The sequence below is a fragment of the Podarcis filfolensis genome, assembly GCF_964270895.1.
Source record: "Podarcis filfolensis genome assembly, chromosome: W".
Lineage (NCBI taxonomy): Eukaryota > Metazoa > Chordata > Lepidosauria > Squamata > Lacertidae > Podarcis > Podarcis filfolensis.
Window position 1 is genome coordinate 84,640 of NC_139619.1, and position 16,626 is coordinate 101,265.

Consider the following 16,626-nt stretch of genomic DNA (forward strand, 5'->3'; position numbering starts at 1 on the left):
GTAGCCGGTCCACTGGATCCGGCCCAACCGCAACGGGCTCGTCGACGTCGATTTCCTCTGCTTCCATCTCTCTGCTGATGTGCTCGAATCCAGGATCCTCCCCCAACACGTCCATGTCCTCCCCTCCCCCGGGTACCTCTGGTGAGACAGCTTGCAAAGGTCCCCGCAGCAGCTCCCTGCGCCACCCCACCTCCGGTTGAGTGTCCCACCAATAGGAGCGGTCTGTGGCAAACCCCGAGAGAGACCCCTCCGAGGAGCTAGTGTCTGGCGTCGTCTCTTCAGCTGATGAAAAACCCTGGAACGTACTGGCTGACAGTGTGGGCGTGAAGAGCCAGTCGTCGAAATACTCTGCCGGCATAGGTCTGTGTGGGAAGAGTGCATGGAACTCGTCTTTAAGATAGTGCTCCTCCACGGCATAGCACGGTACCCACCTGTTGGCACTGGCTGGGGTACCTTCCCTGGCGAGGAGGTATTCCACCCCCTCTTCCCCCCACCTCGAGTCCAAAATCTCCGTGACCTCGTTGAGTGGCGTCGCCCTCCGTGACCCCTCCCTCTTCGGAGATTCACTAAGTGTGTCTGGCGCGTTCCCTGTCGCCTGAAACCTGTGGGGTTCCCTGTAGGGTGTGAGCACTGACCTATGAAAGACTGGGTGCATTCTGGAGCCCTCCGGGAGTGTTAACCGGAAGGCCACTGGATTGATTTGCGCCGCGACCTGGTAAGGTCCCAGCTGCTTGTGCTTGAGCTTCCTCTTAGCTAGCGTCCTGGCCGGCACTGCCTGGGCTGCTAACCAGACCCAGTCCCCCACCTGGATGTCCTCCCCGACCCTCCTGTGCTTGTCTGCCTGCATTTTGTAGGCGTGTTTCGCCAGTTCCAATTGCCTGCGGAGTTGCTCGTGGACCTCCTGTAACTCTGCTGCTAAGTGCTCTGCTCCCCTTGGCTCCCCCTCCCCCTTCGTCTCTAACCCTGGGAAAGTTCTGGGATGCCGCCCATTATTGGCGAAGAACGGTGTCACTCCCGTAGACCCGTGCTTCGTGTTGTTGTAGGCAAACTCGGCCAGCGGTAGGTAGTCCACCCAGGTCGAGGGTTGTTGATTGGCGTAGCATCGCAGGTACTGCTGCATGATGGCGTTGACCCTCTCCGCTTGTCCGTTGGTCTGCGGGTGTCGTGCCGACGCTAAGTTGATCTTGACGTTCAGGATGCCCAGCAGCTTCTGCCAGAAGCTCGAGACGAATTGGCGACCCCGGTCGGACAGGATGGACCGCGGCAAGCCGTGAGCTTTGAACACGTGGTCTATGAACAGCTTGGCGGTCTGTTCCGCTGTGGCCACCTTCGCGCACGGAATAAAGTGTGCCATCTTGGTGAACATGTCTACGACCACGAGCACCGCTGTTTTGCCTCGCGAGCTGGGCAGATCTGTGACAAAGTCCAGGGCCACTCTCTCCCACGGTTCGAGCGGCGTCTGTAGGGGTTCTAGTAGACCCGCTGGCTTCCTGTGTACTGGCTTGGCCCTTTGGCAGGTGTCACACCTGGAGACGTAATCCGCGACTTCTCCCCTCACCTTGGGCCACCAAAAGTCTCTGGTTACTAATTCCGCCGTTTTGTCCTTGCCGAAGTGCCCAGCGCTGGGCGCGTCGTGTAGCTGCTGCAAGACTTTCGCGCGGAGGTCGTCTCCGGGCACGTAGAGAGCCCCTTTGCGGATGAGCAGTCCGTCTCGTATCTGGAACTCGTCGTCCTTCGCTGTGCCTCTTCGCACCTCCTCCATCTTGGATTGTGCGAACGAATCCGTCTGCAGCGCTCGACGCACCGCGTCCAGGTCTACGGCAGCTGAAGCGCACGCCCACGCTTTCGGTGCGAAAATGTGCTTGGCCGCCACCGGCGCCGCTTCCTCGAGATACTGCGGCTTCCTGGATAGTGCATCCGCCATGACGTTGTTGTCTCCCGGGATGTATTCTATCCGGAAATCGAAATCCGCAAAGAACTCCGCCCAGCGAATGTGTCTCTGGTTCAGGAACCGCGCCGTGCGCCAGTACTCCAGGTTCTTATGGTCCGTGCGGACTTGCACTGTGTGTCTGGCTCCAACGAGGAAGTGCCGCCACGCCCTGAAAGCTGCATGAATGGCCAGCAACTCCCTGTCCCAGATGGTGTAGTTCTGTTCCGCCTTGCTGAGTTTCCTGGAGTAGAATGCGCACGGCCTCCATTCCCCTTGCGGATCTTGCTGCAACAGGACGGCCCCCACTGCTCTGTCTGAGGCGTCCGTCTCAACCCTCATTGGTCTGCTGGGGTTTACATGTAGCAGCTGTTCTTCGGACGCGAAGAGACGCTTGAGTCTCCGAAAGGACTGCTCCGCCTGGTCCGTCCAGGTGAACTTCTTCTTCTTGGAGCTGAGGGTGTCCGTGATGGCCGCCGTCTCCTTCGCGAACCCTTTGATGAACTTGCGATAAAAGTTGGCGAAGCCGACGAACCTCTGGACCTCCTTCCGATTGCGCGGGCTCTTCCAGTCCAACACCGCGCGGACCTTGGCGCTGTCCATGGCGAGTCCCTTGTCGGACAGCTTGTAGCCCAGAAAATCCACCTCCGTCATGTCGAACTGGCACTTCTCTAATTTGGCGTAAAGTCTGTGCTCCCGTAGCCTCTGCAGGACCTCCTTGACGTCCCTCTCGTGAGCCTCCTGCGATTCCGAGAAGATCAGGATATCGTCCAGGAAGCAGACGCACTTCTTGTAGAGGAGTCCCGCTAACACGTGATGCATGAAAGCTTGGAAGGTATGGGAGCCATTTTGCAGACCAAAAGGCATTACGCGATATTCATAGGTGCCTAAAGGTGTAAACATGGCTGTCTTCCACTCATCGCCCTCCCGCATGCGTATAAGGTTGTACGCCCCTCGTAGATCCAACTTGGTGAAGATCCGTCCCTTCCTCACCGTCGCGAGCAGGTCGTCGATCTTGGGCATGGGGAATGCTGCGGGCTTTGTTTTGGAATTTATGGTCCTAAAATCAACTATGAGTCTCCGTTGGGGCGTGTCCTTCTTCTTCACGAAAAACACGGGACTGCCCCCCACTGCTTTAGATTCTTGGATGAACCCCCGCTTCAAGTTGTGATCTATGAACTCCCTGAGTTCTTGCAGTTCATCTTCAGACATGGAATACAGTTTCCCAGTCGGCAGCGTCGCTCCCGGCAGGAGGTCAATCTTGCAGTCGTAAGGCCTGTGGGGAGGCAGCTTATCCGCTTCCCTCTCGCAGAAGACCTCCAAAAACTCCTTGTACTTGTTGGGTACCGCTTGCACCATGCCTAGGTGTAGCTGCGGTTCATCCTCTTGCCCCTCCTCCTCCTGGCGGGTCTGGATGCAGTGTTCTGCGCAGTAGGAGGAACAGAAGGTCAACTGCCGCTGGTACCATGCCAATGCCGGGCTGTGCCTATCCAGCCAACTCATACCCAACACTATGGGCGTGTCCGACAGGTGGGTGACGTTGAAGCTGATGACTTCGCGGTGGTTTCCAATTTGCATCACCATCGGTGGTGTTTGCTGTACCACCTCTCCTCCCAGTAGCTTCCTGCCATCGACCGTGACGACGTTTAGGGGCATCGTGGCTGGCATGAGTGCTATGCGATGTTGCTTGATAAAGTCCACTCCAATAAAGTCTGCGTTGCTCCCAGAGTCAATGGTTATTGGTACTTGCATGGTGTGCCCATTGGGCAACTGGAGCGATGCGGTGAGTTGCACCACTGGTTTGGGTGGGAGGGGGTCTGTGGGCTGTAAAATCTCTGGGGACTGCTTCACTGACTTGCCTGGTTGGGCCCCAGTGGCTCTGTTTCCAACCAGGCTTCTTCTTCCCCCTGCAGCTGTTTCAGCTGCTCACCTGTTCCCTTTACTGTTGCTGAGGCTGCAGTGTGCTTCTGGAGCCTCTGGGGACACTCTTTGGCCATGTGCTGTGCACTGTCGCAGATGTAACACTTCCTGGTCCCTCTAGGAGCCTTCCCCTTGACTGCTCCCGGTGTTTGGGCTCTGCTGGCAGTCTGAGCCCTTGCACCACCAATCTCCATCGGCTCTTCTCCCCTTCCCAAAGGAGGCATGGACAGCGCCCGCCCCGCCTCTCTGGGAAAGAAAGGGGTTGTCCTGGCTGGGGTGCTTCCCTTACGTCCTTCCAGGCGCACACCAATTGCCAACGCTCTTTGGGCAACTTCTTGGGTATTTTGGGGTCTTTCTCCTCTTGCCAGTTCATCTTTCACCTCTCCACTTAGCCCCTCCCAGAACAGGTCTCTGACAGCAATGGAGTCCTTCTCCCAGCCCAGCACGTTCAGTAAGGCAAAAAAGCGCGAGTGATACTGCCTCACCGTCGCTTTCCCTTGCTGTAGTCCATGCATTTCCCTCCGAGCAATATCTACATCTACCGTAGATTTAAAGCAAGCGTCCATAGCTTTGATAAATGCATCGGAATCTTTGAGGGCAGGGTCTTTTTCGCGCCACAAATTCCGCAGCCACGCTTTTGCTTCCCCATGCAAATGAGTGATTATGAAGCCCACCTTCTCTTCCTCATCTCTAAAGTCTTTCCGAAGCAAATTGAGCGCGTAAACCACGTCAGCTCTGAAGTTAGGGTATTGCTGCAGGTTCCCATCAAAGTGCGCCACCAGGCTGCCCCCCCTCTTCCCGAGGCCAACTCCCTCCGGTTTGGGTCCTGGCAGCCCCTCTTTCCCCCAACGGTCCCACCTGGCTTGCAGATCCCGGCAGAGCGCTACTGCTTCTTCTTCTCTTTTCCTGGATGCTGCTACTTCCGCGTAAAGCGTCGTGACTGCTTCTTGCAGTTCTTTCACCTGGCTCTCTGTAGTCATCTTTGCCTATCTTCGTGAGCTCGCAAAACACCAAGTCTTGCCCCTCGCTGCACCAACTCACGCTGCGAGGTTTTTATGTGAGATGGAGCATACTGTCAGGGCTACCCTAGGTCCCAGCTCACAAAGGACCAACGCTGCTTCGTTGTTAAGTATAAAAGCCTTTATTGAAGTTCAGTTTCACTTCCAGAGCCGCAGCGCGCAGCCCCACGTCTAAAGTGTCAGACCACTGATGCTCCATCTGAGTCTCCTCCCCCTTGACACCAATTTAAGAGTCTAGCCTTGCTCCACCTTCTCCGCTGCTCCTTCCTCCTCTGGGTCCGCCTGCCCGCCGGGGTTCCGCCCTTTCTAGCCTCTTCTCCCGCTGATTCCCCTGAGCCTTCTCCCTCCCTCCGGCGGGCTTTAGGAGCTGGTTCCCCATCCGGGTCTCCTGCTGTTCCGCGCGCCTGCACATTTGAACTTGGCGCGCGCGCCCAGCCAGCAACTTTCCTCCTGACCGTTCCACTGCTGCTGTCACTGCTTCCCCCATCGGGGGGGCTAGCTGCAACTGACCTCCCCTCCGTTGGAGGCGTGGTCAGCCCTGACTCCCTCTCTGGAGGAGACACTGCTCCTGACACATGTGACTCCTCCCCCCCACTACGCTCTGGTGGGGAAACTGGTCCTGATCCTCCACTGCTGCTTTGGGGTTCCCCTCTGGCTCCTTGTTTCTGGTGCGTCCCCCCTGGGACCCCCCTTGCCCTGACCATCGGCGCCCCCTTCTGGGAATCTTCTGATTCGCTGGAGAAGCTCATGGAATCTCTCGGGCCACTGTCATACTCCCCTACGCTGCCCTCGGATTCTTCCCCTTCGCTCTCCCAATCCTCTCTCCCCAGTGCTCCTGCTCCTGATTCCCTGACAGTACTTTTGTCCATTTATTTATTTTTCCCAGTTTGAACTATAAAATGGTGATTTTCTTGAGTCAAAATGAGAGTACCCCCAATCATTTTCTTTAGAAAAGAAGCACTGCATATATACACACACATATACATATATCCATTTTATTTTTATATATTTACAAACGGACACCTATACCTAGGTATGTATATTCTTGTATATAAACTTCCGCGGCCCACCCACACCATCCCACCGCCAAGGGGCACAAGAGGAAGGCCACTGGGGGAGAAAGGCAGGTGAGGACGAGGCGGGGGGCAGGGCTGCCCCCTGGGGAGAGCGGGGTCGAGAGAGAGTGGGTGGGAGAAAGAGAGAGGGCCAGCCTGGCTTGGCACGCCTCTGCTGGCCCAACGTCGCACAGCCTCTTCCGCCCGTTTCCCTCCCCTTCCTGTGCTCATGCCTCTCCTCCCGTGGCACCTCCTTCCGGTAATCCTACCCTCGCCCAACATGGCGGCAGCACAGCCTCTTCCGCCCGTTTCCCTCCCCTTCCTGTGCTCATGCCTCTCCTCCGGTGACACCTTCTTCCAGTACCCCTGCCCTCGCCCAACATGGCGGCAGCACAGCCTCTTCCGCCCGTTTCCCTCCCCTTCCTGTGCTCATGCCTCTCCTCCCGTGGCACCTCCTTCCGGTAATCCTACCCTCGCCCAACATGGCGGCAGCACAGCCTCTTCCGCCCTTCCGAGCTAGGAGTGCAGAAAAAGGTGAAACTGCCATGAAAAGGAGAGGAGGAGTGAGTGTGTGTGTGTGTGTGAGTGAGTGAGTGAGTGAGTGAGACAGGGAGCATCCTAGAAGAGATGGAAGGGGAACCCAAGGGTCATCTAGTCCAACCCTCTGCAAAGAAGCTCAGAGCTACAATTCCCAGGTCTTCTTTGGGAATTCTATGGGAAGTAAGAGTTTCTACATTCATGAGCATTCACTTAGAGTGCGCTCATGTTTTTATCTTTTATTGAAAGCGGCCACAAGTGACTTGGGTGGAGTATAAATAATAAAATTATATTGCTCCTGCTGCTGTTCTTCTCTTAGCCTAACTCAAATCCAACCCAATACCAAACCTTAACCCTAATGCTCACCCTAACTCAAATCTAATCCTCACTCTAACCCTAACCTTAACCCAAACCTAAGCCTCAGTCTAAACCTAAGCCTAATTTAACCCTAACCCTAAGTAATAAAATTATATTTCTCCTGCTGCTGTTCTTCTCTTACCGTAACTCAACCCCAACTCTAACTCTAACTCCTAATCCTAATCCAACTCAAACCCAACTCTCACTGTAACTCTAACCTTTACCCAAACCTAATCCTAAACACTTTGCTACTTTTTGTGGTGTTTTGTGTTATTGCTTCATTTCGTAGGTCATGAGACTTTCTTTATTTCTTGTGGTGTTGGTTCATTTAGCAGTTTTTTAATTGGCTTTTGTGTTTCTTTTGGTATTGCATCATCTTCATAGGTTGTTTGGATTTCTGATTAATTTGCTTTGGATTTCTGGTAGCTCTGCTTCTTTATGATTTGTTTCTGTGTTTCTGGTGTTTTGGCTTGGTTATGTCATAAAATTGAAGAAATACCACCAGAAGCACAAAAACCAAGAAATATTCCCAAAATGAGGCAAAACCAGGAGACATGAAAACCAAGCCAAATCAATGGAAAAGAAACAATCTCACCCCAAACCGCAGAACCATTCAAAGTCAAAGAAGCAAAACAATTAAATGCAAAAAACAAGCAAAACCACCCCAAATTAAACAAATCAGCAGAAAACAAAAAAGAAGCAGTAAAGCCACCAATTACAAAGCAATGCCACAAGAAACTGGAAACCAGTTTTTAAAAAGCAAAACCAGAAACTCAACAAGCATGCAATTTATGGGAGTCCAAAAGCACTTCAAGCAACAGAAATTAACCAACATAGCATACTAGTTTTCACTTAGTCTTGGGTTTCTGGTGAATGTGCTTTGTTTGCAGCTGGCTTCATTTGTTTTCCATTGGTTTAGCTTGTTTTTTGGACTTTTGCTTTATTGCTTCTTTTGAGAAGTTTTCTTGTTTTTGCATTCTGGTGGTAATACTTTTGAATGCTTTGGGGGTTTCTGGTGAATCTGCTTTGTTTGGGATTGGTTGGCTTCTTTGTCAGTTTCCATTGATGTTGCTTTTACATGGTTCTTCTGCTTCTTTTCAGTAGGTTTTTGTGTTTTTAGTGGTTGACTTCATTGTTGGAATGGTCATTAGACATTTCTGGTGGTTTTGCTTCATTTCTGGTGGTTTTCCTTTTTTTCTTGGGTTTATCAGATCTCATACAAATTAATATTCTCAAAGGTGCAAAACCCAAAAAACCTAGAAATGAAGCAAACTCACCATAAATCCAGCACCCAATCTGTTATGTACTAACCTTGGATCCTAGAATGCAACAAGTGATTGGTCTTTTCCTGCAGGCCAATCAGGCTCCAAGAGGGAAGCAGAGTTAGCCAGTCAGACGGGACTCATTCTGTAAATAATGTATATAAAAGCCTGAGGTTGGGGGGGGGCAATAAAGAGCATGAAATACATACAAGACTCTGAGTATATTTCACAATCGTAATTTATATAAAAGAATCCATGAAACGAAAACCACCCCAAAAGAAACAAATTCAACATAATCCCAAAAATGAACCAGAAACAACAGAAACAAACCACATCCACCAAAGATGAGAAAACCAATTGAATAGAACCACAAGAAACCCACGCAGTAAACATCTCAGGGAAAAGCGAAATCACCCCCACACCATGCAAAACTAAGGTTTAACTGGCTTTGGGGTTTCTGCAAAATTTACTTTTCCCCTCTTGTTGGGGGTTTCTGGTGGTATTTCTTCTGCTTCTCACATTTCTGCTTCTTTTCAATTGGTTTTGGGATTCTGGTGAATTTGGTAATGATTTGATTGAAGTCTCTGTCTGGCAATTTTCCTTTTTCATGAATTCCTTCCTTGTTGGGTTTCTGGTATCTCACTTTTGGTTTTCCCATTTCTCTTAGTTTTGCTACGTTTCAGGTAGTTTGCTTACTTTTTGGAATTATGCAGTCTCATAAAAATGGAGCAATATCATTAGAAGCTTAAAAAGCATGAAAAAAACCCCAGGCACTAACCCTAACCCTGAACATCCACCTACGTATCCCCTGCCCTAACCCTAACCCTGATATTCTGGTCATCCATCTTGGGGATAACAATCTGGTGAGGTAAATTCAGTTGAGATCACTAAATATCTCCATCAGCTGTGCTTCCTCATCCCTGAGCTTATCATAGTTTGGTTTGGAATGTTGTAGAGGTGCTTATGGAGTGGGGGCAGCCTTCCTAAGAAGGTGGATGGGCAAGACATAAAGCTAATCATTCTACAACGACGTTTGTGTTTGAAAATGTGGCTGCTTATATCCCTCATGGCAGAATTATGTTCTGTGCCCCACAGTTGTATAGACCTGGTGGTATGCATCTTTCTGATTTGGGTTCTGACATGATTCTTAAGGATCTGCAAAGAGCTCTGTTTGAGCACTTGTGTGTTTGTGGGTGGAGGTGAACAAGCACACCTGCCCAGACTTAATTTGATTTGGTTACATTGGTCGAATCTGACTAGTTTTGCCGATCCTCAAGTTGTTATATTAAATAAATACAACCTATTTATCCACTTTTGGTTGTCTTGACTCTTCCTCCTGATGTGCTAGCAACCACTCGGTTTGGGGGGAGCTGCAAAACATGCGGTTTTTACTGCAAACATTTTGCCAGACTTTGGCCTTGATTTGGAGTGAATCAGACGATGTTGGGTTTTGGGGTGACCTTATGACCCCTGTCAGTTACTTGGTTTGTCGGGCAAAATGCTACAAAAATGCTACAATGTCTGGCAAATGCTACAAAACTTTTGCCAGACTTTGGCACCAGTTTGGAGTGAATCGGACAATGTTGGGTTTTGGATATTAATTATGAACCCCGGTGTCAGGGAATCAGGAGCAGGAGCACTGGGGAGAGAGGATTGGGAGAGCGAAGGGGAAGAATCCGAGGGCAGCGTAGGGGAGTATGACAGTGGCCCGAGAGATTCCATGAGCTTCTCCAGCGAATCAGAAGATTCCCAGAAGGGGGCGCCGATGGTCAGGGCAAGGGGGGTCCCAGGGGGGACGCACCAGAAACAAGGAGCCAGAGGGGAACCCCAAAGCAGCAGTGGAGGATCGGGACCAGTTTCCCCACCAGAGCGTAGTGGGGGGGAGGAGTCACATGTGTCAGGGGCAGTGTCTCCTCCAGAGAGGGAGTCAGGGCTGACCACGCCTCCAACGGAGGGGAGGTCAGTTGCAGCTAGCCCCCCCGAAGGGGGAAGCAGTGACAGCAGCAGTGGAACGGTCAGAAGGAAAGCTGCTGGCTGGGCGCGCGCGCCAAGTTCAAATGTGCAGGCGCGCGGAACAGCAGGAGACCCGGATGGGGAACCAGCTCCTAAAGCCCGCCGGAGGGAGGGAGAAGGCTCAGGGGAATCAGCGGGAGAAGAGGCTAGAAAGGGCGGAACCCCGGCGGGCAGGCGGACCCAGAGGAGGAAGGAGCAGCGGAGAAGGTGGAGCAAGGCTAGAATCTTAAATTGGTGTCAAGGGGGAGGAGACTCAGACGGAGCATCAGTGGTCTGACACTTGAGACGTGGGGCTGCGCGCTGCAGCTCTGGAAGTGAAACTGAACTCCAATAAAGGCTTTTATACTTAACAACGAAGCAGCGTTGGTCCTTTGTGAGCTGGGACCTAGGGTAGCCCTGACAGTATGCTCCGTCTCACATAAAAACCTCGCAGCGTGAGTTGGTGCAGCGAGGGGGCAAGACTTGGTGTTTTGCGAGCTCACGGAGATAGGCAAAGATGACGACTGAGAGCCAGGTGAAAGAACTGCAAGAAGCAGTCACGACGCTTTACGCAGAAGTAGCAGCATCCAGGAAAAGAGAAGAAGAAGCAGTAGCGCTCTGCCGGGATCTGCAGGCCAGGTGGGACCGTTGGGGAAAAGAGGGGCTGCCAGGACCCAAACCGGAGGGAGTTGGCCTCGGGAAGAGGGGGGGCAGCCTAGTAGCCCACTTCGATGGGAACCTGCAGCAATACCCTAACTTCAGAGCTGACGTGGTTTACGCGCTCAATTTGCTTTGGAAGGACTTTAGAGATGAGGAAGAGAAAGTGGGCTTCATAATCACTCATTTGCATGGGGAAGCAAAAGCGTGGCTGCGGAATTTGTGGCGCGAAGAAGACCCCGCCCTCAAAGATTCTGATGCATTTATCAAAGCTATGGACGCTTGCTTTAAATCTACGGTAGATGTAGATGTTGCTCGGAGGGAAATGCATGGACTACAGCAAGGGAAAGCGACGGTGAGGCAATATCACTCACGCTTTTTTGCCTTATTGAACGTGCTGGGCTGGGAGAAGGACTCTATTGCTGTCAGAGACCTGTTCTGGGAGGGGCTAAGTGGAGAGGTGAAAGATGAGCTGGCAAGAGGGGAACGACCGCAAAGTACCCAAGAAGTTGCCCAAAGAGCGTTGGCGATTGGTGTGCGCCTGGAAGGACGCCCTTGGAGCAGGGAGGAAGGACGTAAGGCAAGCAGCCCAGCCAGGACAACCCCTTTCTTTCCCAGAGAGGCGGGGCGGGCGCTGTCCATGCCTCCTTTGGGAAGGGGAGAAGAGCCGATGGAGATTGGTGGTGCCAGGGCTCAGACTGCCAGCAGAGCCCAAACACCGGGAGCAGTCAAGGCGAAGGCTCCTAGAGGGACCAGGAAGTGCTACATCTGCGACAGTGCTCAGCACATGGCCAAAGAGTGTCCCCAGAGGCTCCAGAAGCACACTGCAGCCTCAGCAACAGTAAAGGGAACAGGTGAGCAGCTGAAACAGCTGCAGGGGGAAGAAGAAGCCTGGTTGGAAACAGAGCCACTGGGGCCCAACCAGGCAAGTCAGTGAAGCAGTCCCCAGAGATTTTACAGCCCACAGACCCCCTCCCACCCAAACCAGTGGTGCAACTCACCGCATCGCTCCAGTTGCCCAATGGGCACACCATGCAAGTACCAATAAGCATTGACTCTGGGAGCAACGCAGACTTTATAGGAGTGGACTTTATCAAGCAACATCGCATAGCACTCATGCCAGCCACGATGCCCCTAAACGTCGTCACGGTCGATGGCAGGAAGCTACTGGGAGGAGAGGTGGTACAGCAAACACCACCGATGGTGATGCAAATTGGAAACCACCGCGAAGTCATCAGCTTCAACGTCACCCACCTGTCAGACACGCCCATAGTGTTGGGTATGAGTTGGCTGGATAGGCACAGCCCGGCATTAGCATGGTACCAGCGGCAATTGACCTTCTGCTCCTCCTACTGCGCAGAACACTGCATCCAGACCCGCCAGGAGGAGGAGGGGCAAGAGGATGAACCGCAGTTACACCTAGGCATGGTGCAAGCGGTACCCAACAAGTACAAGGAGTTTTTGGAGGTCTTCTGCGAGAGGGAAGCGGATAACCTGCCTCCCCACAGGCCTTACGACTGCAAGATTGACCTCCTGCCGGGAGCGACGCTGCCGACTGGGAAACTGTATTCCATGTCTGAAGACGAACTGCAAGAACTCAAGGAGTTCATAGATCACAACTTGAAGCGGGGGTTCATCCAAGAATCTAAAGCAGTGGGGGGCAGTCCCGTGTTTTTCGTGAAGAAGAAGGACACGCCCCAACGCAGGCTCATAGTTGATTATAGGATCATAAATTCCAAAACAAAGCCCGCAGCATTCCCCATGCCCAAGATCGACGACCTGCTCGCGACGGTGAGGAAGGGACGGATCTTCACCAAGTTGGATCTACGAGGGGCGTACAACCTTATACGCATGCGGGAGGGCGATGAGTGGAAGACAGCCATGTTTACACCTTTAGGCACCTATGAATATCGCGTAATGCCTTTTGGTCTGCAAAATGGCTCCCATACCTTCCAAGCTTTCATGCATCACGTGTTAGCGGGACTCCTCTACAAGAAGTGCGTTTGCTTCCTGGACGACATCCTGGTCTTCTCGGAATCGCAGGAGGCTCACGAGAGGGACGTCAAGGAGGTCCTGCAGAGGCTACGGGAGCACAGACTTTACGCCAAATTAGAGAAGTGCCAGTTCGACATGACGGAGGTGGATTTCCTGGGCTACAAGCTGTCCGACAAGGGACTCGCCATGGACAGCACCAAGGTCCGCGCGGTGTTGGACTGGAAGAGCCCGCGCAATCGGAAGGAGGTCCAGAAGTTCGTCGGCTTCGCCAACTTTTATCGCAAGTTCATCAAAGGGTTCGCGAAGGAGACGGCGGCCATCATGGACACCCTCAGCTCCAAGAAGAAGAAGTTCACCTGGACGGACCAGGCAGAGCAGTCCTTTCGGAGACTCAAGCGTCTCTTCGCGTCCGAAGAACAGCTGCTACATGTAAACCCCAGCAGACCAATGAGGGTTGAGACGGACGCCTCGGACAGAGCGGTGGGGGCCGTCCTGTTGCAGCAAGATCCGCAAGGGGAATGGAGGCCGTGCGCATTCTACTCCAGGAAACTCAGCAAGGCGGAACAGAACTACACCATCTGGGACAGGGAGTTGCTGGCCATTCATGCAGCTTTCAAGGCGTGGCGGCACTTCCTCGTCGGAGCCAGACACACAGTGCAAGTCCGCACGGACCATAAGAACCTGGAGTACTGGCGCACGGCGCGGTTCCTGAACCAGAGACACATTCGCTGGGCGGAGTTCTTTGCGGATTTCGATTTCCGGATAGAATACATCCCGGGAGACAACAACGTCATGGCGGATGCACTATCCAGGAAGCCGCAGTATCTCGAGGAAGCGGCGCCGGTGGCGGCCAAGCACATTTTCGCACCGAAAGCGTGGGCGTGCGCTTCAGCTGCCGTGGACCTGGACGCAGTGCGTCGAGCGCTGCAGACGGATTCGTTCGCACAATCCAAGATGGAGGAGGTGCGAAAAGGCACAGCGAAGGACGACGAGTTCCAGATACGAGACGGACTGCTCATCCGCAGAGGGGCTCTCTACGTGCCCGGAGACGACCTCCGCGCGAAAGTCTTGCAGCAGCTACACGACGCGCCCAGCGCTGGGCACTTCGGCAAGGACAAGACGGCGGAATTAGTAACCAGAGACTTTTGGTGGCCCAAGGTGAGGGGAGAAGTCGCGGATTACGTCTCCAGGTGTGACACCTGCCAAAGGGCCAAGCCAGTACACAGGAAGCCGGCGGGTCTACTAGAACCCCTACAGACGCCGCTCGAACCGTGGGAGAAAGTGGCCCTGGACTTTGTCACAGATCTGCCCAGCTCGCGAGGCAAAACAGCGGTGCTCGTGGTCGTAGACATGTTCACCAAGATGGCGCACTTTATTCCGTGCGCGAAGGTGGCCACAGCGGAACAGACCGCCAAGCTGTTCATAGACCACGTGTTCAAAGCTCACGGCCTGCCGCGGTCCATCCTGTCCGTCCGGGGTCGCCAATTCGTCTCGAGCTTCTGGCAGAAGCTGCTGGGCATCCTGAACGTCAAGATCAACTTAGCGTCGGCACGACACCCGCAGACCAACGGACAAGCGGAGAGGGTCAACGCCATCATGCAGCAGTACCTGCGATGCTACGCCAATCAACAAACCTCGACCTGGCTGGACTACCTACCGCTGGCCGAGTTTGCCTACAACAACACGAAGCACGGGTCTACAGGAGTGACACCGTTCTTCGCCAATAATGGGCGGCATCCCAGAACTTTCCCGGGGTTAGAGACGAAGGGGGAGGGGGAGCCAAGGGGAGCAGAGCACTTGGCAGCAGAGTTACAGGAGGTCCACGAGCAACTCCGAAGGCAATTGGAACTGGCGAAACACGCCTACAAAATGCAGGCAGACAAGCACAGGAGGGTCGGGGAGGACATCCAGGTGGGGGACTGGGTCTGGTTAGCAGCCCAGGCAGTGCCGGCCAGGACGCTAGCTAAGAGGAAGCTCAAGCACAAGCAGCTGGGACCTTACCAGGTCGCGGCGCAAATCAATCCAGTGGCCTTCCGGTTGACACTCCCGGAGGGCTCCAGAATGCACCCAGTCTTTCATAGGTCAGTGCTCACACCCTACAGGGAACCCCACAGGTTTCAGGCGACAGGGAACGCGCCAGACACACTTAGTGAATCTCCGAAGAGGGAGGGGTCACGGAGGGCGACGCCACTCAACGAGGTCACGGAGATTTTGGACTCGAGGTGGGGGGAAGAGGGGGTGGAATACCTCCTCGCCAGGGAAGGTACCCCAGCCAGTGCCAACAGGTGGGTACCGTGCTATGCCGTGGAGGAGCACTATCTTAAAGACGAGTTCCATGCACTCTTCCCACACAGACCTATGCCGGCAGAGTATTTCGACGACTGGCTCTTCACGCCCACACTGTCAGCCAGTACGTTCCAGGGTTTTTCATCAGCTGAAGAGACGACGCCAGACACTAGCTCCTCGGAGGGGTCTCTCTCGGGGTTTGCCACAGACCGCTCCTATTGGTGGGACACTCAACCGGAGGTGGGGTGGCGCAGGGAGCTGATGCGGGGACCTTTGCAAGCTGTCTCACCAGAGGTACCCGGGGGAGGGGAGGACATGGACGTGTTGGGGGAGGATCCTGGATTCGAGCACATCAGCAGAGAGATGGAAGCAGAGGAAATCGACGTCGACGAGCCCGTTGCGGTTGGGCCGGATCCAGTGGACCGGCTACACACCAGGGGGGAAGAATGGTATCCCGCACTCACACCCACTGGACTGGAGCACCCGGAACCCACACCCGAAGAGGGGGAGGGGGGAAGGGGGGGCTTCGAGGGGGGGATGGATGTCAGGGAATCAGGAGCAGGAGCACTGGGGAGAGAGGATTGGGAGAGCGAAGGGGAAGAATCCGAGGGCAGCGTAGGGGAGTATGACAGTGGCCCGAGAGATTCCATGAGCTTCTCCAGCGAATCAGAAGATTCCCAGAAGGGGGCGCCGATGGTCAGGGCAAGGGGGGTCCCAGGGGGGACGCACCAGAAACAAGGAGCCAGAGGGAAACCCCAAAGCAGCAGTGGAGGATCAGGACCAGTTTCCCCACCAGAGCGTAGTGGGGGGGAGGAGTCACATGTGTCAGGAGCAGTGTCTCCTCCAGAGAGGGAGTCAGGGCTGACCACGCCTCCAACGGAGGGGAGGTCAGTTGCAGCTAGCCCCCCCGATGGGGGAAGCAGTGACAGCAGCAGTGGAACGGTCAGGAGGAAAGTTGCTGGCTGGGCGCGCGCGCCAAGTTCAAATGTGCAGGCGCGCGGAACAGCAGGAGACCCGGATGGGGAACCAGCTCCTAAAGCCCGCCGGAGGGAGGGAGAAGGCTCAGGGGAATCAGCGGGAGAAGAGGCTAGAAAGGGCGGAACCCCGGCGGGCAGGCGGACCCAGAGGAGGAAGGAGCAGCGGAGAAGGTGGAGCAAGGCTAGACTCTTAAATTGGTGTCAAGGGGGAGGAGACTCAGACGGAGCATCAGTGGTCTGACACTTTAGACGTGGGGCTGCGCGCTGCGGCTCTGGAAGTGAAACTGAACTCCAATAAAGGCTTTTATACTTAACAACGAAGCAGCGTTGGTCCTTTGTGAGCTGGGACCTAGGGTAGCCCTGACAATAGGTCAGTGCTCAAACCCTACAGGGAACCCCACAGGTTTCAGGCGACAGGGAACGCGCCAGACCCACTTAACGAATCTCCGAAGAGGGAGGGGTCACGGAGGGCGACGCCACTCAACGAGGTCACGGAGATTTTGGACTCGAGGTGGGGGGAAGAGGGGGTGGAATACCTCCTCACCAGGGAAGGTACCCCAGCCAGTGCCAACAGGTGGGTACCGTGCTATGCCGTGGAGGAGCACTATCTTAAAGACGAGTTCCATGCACTCTTCCCACACA